Source organism: Cydia splendana, chromosome 21 (assembly GCF_910591565.1).
Source record: "Cydia splendana chromosome 21, ilCydSple1.2, whole genome shotgun sequence".
NCBI lineage: Eukaryota > Metazoa > Arthropoda > Insecta > Lepidoptera > Tortricidae > Cydia > Cydia splendana.
The window spans coordinates 13108808-13114869 of NC_085980.1; the positions used below are offsets into that span (position 1 = coordinate 13108808).

Genomic DNA, 6062 nt, shown 5'->3' on the forward strand with positions numbered 1-6062 from the left:
GTTAATCAATTTCAAGAGTTCTATAAATTCTGGTAAACAAAGGATCTTTCATAAAGGATGACCCACGTTAGCCGGGTCCGGGCCGGAGCTTCCGGCGTTTACTTTTCTATGACACGTGACGGCACATGTGATGTTTTCCATAGAAAACCAAGCCTTGCATAGAAAGCTTGCGCTCCAGCTCTGTCTAACGTGAGTCATCCCTAACCCGTGAAAATGAAAATATTAACCAATTTATTCATTAGTGTTTTAGCGTTCTGGCTGGAATACACGTAAATCCCAATGCACGGCCTAAAAAAAGGGTATAACTACTTAATAGGTACCTACTTAAATGTTAAGTAAAAGTGAAAGTTTTATCACACAAAATGCGCGTTACTAGTATCCTTCCAGCAACTAAAACAGCACGGTAACGCGCAAATGAGAGTGTTTTTGAAGGCGTCGCGGAAGTTCCTATTGAAGTACGCGTAGATTGGCGCATTGAGGGCGGAGTTGAAGTAGCGTAATAACTAATAAACTTATACTGAAATTTCAACTAAAAGTAAAATTGTCTTATCATGCGAAATGCGCGTTACCTACTAGTATCCTTCCAGCAACTAAAACCAACACGCTAACGCGCACATGAGAGTGTTTGCTTGAAGGCGTCGCGGAAGTCCCTGTTCAAGTACGCGTAGATCAGCGGATTGATGGCAGATTTGAAGTAGCGTAATAACTAATAAACTGATACTTAAATTTCAACTAAAAGTAAAGATATTATCACACGAAATGCGCGTTACTAGTATCCTTCCAGCAACTAAAACAGCACGGGAGCGCGCACATGAGAGTGTTTTTGAAGGCGTCGCGGAAGTCCCTATTGAAGTACGCGTAAATCAGCGGGTTGAGGGCGGAGTTGAAGTAGCCGATCCAGAATAAGACGCCGACTACCACGTCGGGGGTCTCGCAGGGCTCGCCGCAGACGTTGGTTGTCACGTACCTGTGGATAAATTACTAAAATGAGACAGTGAAGAGAATGATAAAATAAGTCCAATTAAAAACTTAAGAAACCTGACTGCCATTTACTCTCACAAATGAGACTAATTTAGTGACGTACCGACGAGATCATGCCAAAAATTATTATTATTACTTAGAGCCTGTCCTGTCCCACTGCTGGGCAAAGGCCTCGGACCCAATTTCTCCACAAATCTCTATCCAGTGCTATGTCTGGCCACTCCTTTAAGAAGAAGTTCAGTTCATCCTGCCATCGCCGGCAGGGTCTGCCAGATCTCCGATTTGAGTCTTCCGGCTCCCACTCCAGTGATTTTGCCCCACAACTAATTCGGCATGCCAAAAATTATGTAGAAATTTAAAACCCATGTTCATCACTATAAACCAGCGTAGGTAATCAGGTGTAAGTAGGTAATCGTGGTAACTTGCCAATTTGGTCAAAAATCACTGCAAAAGAAAATATCGTTCAAGAAATAATAAAGACGTGAATAACTCAAGTGGTAAAACATAAAACGCATTCTTATTACAGAACATTACACACGATGATGTAAAGTCAGCATGAAAAGTAACGTATTCTTAAATACTTTAAGTTGCAGATAATATTGAACGCACTGTACCTACTCATAAAAGTTCTCTGGTAACCTAAGAGTTAGACAAGTGTTTATATTTGTACTAGCGACCCGATCCGGCTTCGCTAAACTAAACAAAACTAAACTCTAAACAAGGGTAAACTTTCCTCAAAAAGGTGAAACCGCATGAAAATCCGTTTAATAGTTTTTGAAGATATCGCGAACATAGACACACACACAGACAGACGCGGCGGGGGACTTTGTTTTATAAGATGTAGTGATAGTGATTGTAGTAGTATTAAAACACTTTATTGTACAAAAAATAAACATGAAATAGGAAAACACACACATCATTAGTACAAAGGCGAATTTATGATTTTCCTTTGAGCAATGGATTGTTTAATATGCTTGATACTTTTGTTCAAAGCTGTAATACCTATACCTACACGATTTCTGCCTCATTATGAATTTCTGCACATTATTTACAAGGAATTCAATTTATTTATGTTATCCAATTTTTATTTTTTTCCATTTTGTTATCAAACTCAATCAAAATGTAGCAAATATTGGAATAATAATAATTAGGCTATTTTTGTAGTTCATCAAATTTTGAATAGAAGCGCTGGTGGTCTTGCGGTAAGGGCGTGCGACTTTCAATCCGGAGGTCGCTGGTTCTAACCCCGGCTCGTACCAATGAGTTTTTTTGAACTTATATACGAAATATCATTTGATATTTACCAGTTGCTTTTCGGTGAAGGAAAACATCTCGAGGAAACCGGACTAATCCCAATAAGGCCTAGTTTACCCTCTGGGTTGGAAGGTCAGATGGCAGTCGCTTTCGTAAGAGTGCCTACGCCAATTCTCGGGATTAGTTGCCAAGCGGACCCCAGGCTCCCATGAGCCGTGGCAAAATGCCGGGACAACGCGAGGAAGAAGATCAATGAATTATGAAAAGACAAAATAATATTATAATTCCCGTCGACTGTACAATGTAGCACGTGTGTTTCGGGTGAGTGAAAACGTTTTGTTTTATCTCACGAGGTGTTAAAGCGTTATTTCATAATGTAAACCTTTTAGGAACAATTTGTTAAGCTTTTAGAATTACGACGTAGTACTGACAACTTTTTTATTTGGGTCTTAAATTTTCCTAAGGTTTTATGTTAATTTCGAGGTACATTTCTTAGTATTTTAACATTACGTTTTGGTCTGATATGACTTAAAGAATATTGATATATCTAATTACAACGAATATTGACCTATTACCTGAGCTAGTATTCAATAAGTCTAGAGTTAATACAACAGAAGTAGTAAAGTTTCTTGGAGTTTACATAGATGCTTTGCTAAATTGGAAAATAGAATTAGACGCAATTGAAAGTGTAGTAGGCTCAGCTTGTTACGCTCTAAAAACATTAAGAGAAGTTTTAACACTTGAGCAGCTAAGGCAAGTTTATTTTGCTCTTGTTGAATCGAAGCTGCGATATAGTATCAAATTTTGGGGCAATACGTATGACTACAATATCAAAACGGCTTTCAAAATTCAAAAAAGAGCAATTAGGGCAATAGTTAGGATACCACCATGGATATCATGTAGAGAGCACTTCATCCGATTGGGTATTCTAACCGTACCTAGCCTCTACATTTTGGTTTTGCTTTCGGATCTTGTGAAAAATCTGTCAAAGTATGAAACTAAAGAAGAAAGGGAAATCCGTCTGTGTTCAAGGAAAAAGAACCTTAAAACAACCATTAGTCCTAATCTTAAAGTAGTCCAGCACTCTACGCAATATCAGGCTATTAAGGCATATAACAAACTTCCAATTCACCTAAAAATGATTACATCACACGCGGAATTTAAAACTAAATTAAGAAGTTTGCTGTTAGAAGGCTGTTTTTATAGTATTAATGAGATATTTCAAGGACATAGTTCATAAACCTATAACCTGTAATATTATATACTTTTTTATTATTATTATTTGATTTGCAATTATCCTTGGATTATAATTATGTAATTGACATCGTATATGCCATGATTTTTGATTTTTTTTTATTGTTTTCCTAATTCATATATTTCTTAAGATTCTGAATTGTATAAGTATTTCTATATTTCTTGACATTGTATCTCACTTTTTTGACATTTTTAGTGATGGCTGTAATTTTTTTTTTTGTGTATAGCTTTTTGACATTTTAGTGACGTTTGTATTTTTTTTTTTAGTGTATGTTCCTAATATAATATATTATACTGTACTGTATGACTACCTAATGTAAGTTAGCATGTAAAAACTTTTCAAACACAATACTGTATTGTTCATGAAATAAAGAATTGAATTGAATTGAATTGCGGTATTTCAAATTTTATATTAAAGGAAAAAATTGAAAAATTTACGCTTCCGGCAGGACTTGAACCCGCATCCTCCACAATCCGTGTGTTGCTCTTAACCAATTGAGCTACGGAAGCCTTTTCACGTTTCACGATATGCCTAGGAATTTCACGATATGCCTGATCTTACGATCGGCCGCCGACATTTACATAAAGAAAGGAATGGAAAGATTTGCGATGTCCTGGTAGGCTTCCGTAGCTCAATTGGTTAAGAGCAACACACGGATTGTGGAGGATGCGGGTTCAAGTCCTGCCGGAAGCGTAAATTTTTCAATTTTTTCCTTTAATATAGAATTTGGAATTTCGCTCGCAGACGTATCTGCTTGTTATAAAATTGATTTAATATTGCGGTATTTTGGCCATGTTGCACGCAGGGGTACCAGCAATTTGGAACGCCTTATGGTGACCGGTAAAATAGAAGGAAAAAGGCCTAGGGGTAGAAGTCCCAAACGATGATCCGACCAAATAGCGGAGGAACTAAAAATACCTGTCAGCGACGCACTCCACCAAGCTACAGAACGAGACCGATGGAGACAACTTAAGTTGACGGAATCAAACGCAGTCACGATCCCCAGCAATGGGGGACCGATTGAAGAGAGAGATATCTAATTAAACCATATTAACAGATATTCGTTTGATTTTTTCGATTTATGAAATAAATCAATTTAGTCGGATTATATCGCGTATTAATTGACATCATAAGGTTTCAATAACTGGCCAGCAATCAATAACTGGCCACCTTATACTAAAATGCATTCTGTTTATAGGTGAATAGAATCCATTTTTAGTTTATGGCGGCCAGTTACTGGCGGATTACCCTAACTCGTCTAATTATAAGCGTTCGTGGTCAACGGTACGGTTACCATCAGTTTGTCACTGACATAAACGCCGTCGAGAACGTAATTTACTTTCTATACATCTCGCTCGCACTCGCATATTAGTGCAATCGGGATGTATAGAAAGTAAATTACGTTCTCGACGGCGTTTATGTCAGTGACAAACTGATGGTAACCGTACTAGTTGTTATATTAGTAGGTAGGTAGTTGTGTAGTCGTGTATCAAGACAACCCCTAAAAGAAAAATAGGAAGAGTTCTTCTTCTTTCCATCTTTCTTACCCCCTGCTGGGCTCGAATCTTTTTCTTCCACTGACTCCGATCCTGGGCAGCTTGGGTACCTAACCCCCCTTCCACCCTATCCCCAATACATATGTGGGTGTCGGGTTTCCTCAGGATATGCCCTATCCAATGCCATTTCCGCATCTGGATCTCCTGTACGGCTACCACCAGTTTTGACATTGACAGATTAACTCGCGTCTACGTAAATTACTTTCTATACATCTCGCTTGCACTAATATGCGAGTACGAGCGAGATGCATAGAAAGTAAGTTACTTAAACGTGAGTGAATATGTCAATGTTAAAACTGGTGGTAGTGCTTCTGCTTGTCCTGTTATTCTCCATAAGTGAGCGACAGTGCGAGAAAGAGACTTACCAAAGAAAAAACGGCAGCCAGCAAAGAAGGAAGGCGCCGACGATGATGCCCAAAGTTCGCGCAGCTTTGTGCTCCGCGCGCCAAGACTTGCCCGCCGCGCGCAACGTGGCTCCTGCATAGAAAAATATTCATTATTAAAACAACATTTTCAACATATTTTATTTCGGAAACAGCAGTTTGAATTTAAGGTATATACATGGCTTATTCTTTGGCTCAATTTACTTAGTAGTAGAATTACTCGTACCGGTAAATTGTAAATATTGTTTTCTTGAACGAAGTATTTATTTTAAGATTACTTTTATTATTTTTAGATTTAGATTATAATTTTATAAGTTAGTTACTAAATGCTGTTATTTGTTATTTCCGTTTACTTAATAAAGTATTAGAATTCAGTATTTCTTTATTTTCTGATCGAATTCTGTTGTTATTTGAGATAATTAATAGAACTTAAAGGATGAACTCACGCTAGAACGATCCGGGCAGGGATGACAGGTGACGTTGATCACGTGACGCTTTCTATAGAAAACTTAAGGGCCCGGGCCCGGAACGTAGTAACGTGAGTCATCCTTAATACTCAAAATTTGCATGGACCATGCAAGAAATTAATATTTCATGCAATAATATTGGTGTACGGTACGAGTAATCCAAGAG

At 37.9% G+C, this 6062-nt stretch overlaps 1 long non-coding RNA gene across 1 annotated transcript; it reads right to left on the reverse strand.

The window, feature by feature from the left end:
* Positions 1 to 362: 362 nt before the first annotated feature.
* LOC134801072 (uncharacterized) lies at positions 363 to 5494 on the reverse strand. Its single transcript, XR_010145627.1, has 3 exons — positions 5412 to 5494; positions 708 to 967; positions 363 to 511 (listed from the first exon to the last, which is right to left on the reverse strand). It is a non-coding gene; the product is annotated as an uncharacterized LOC134801072 (long non-coding RNA).
* Positions 5495 to 6062: the final 568 nt, after the last annotated feature.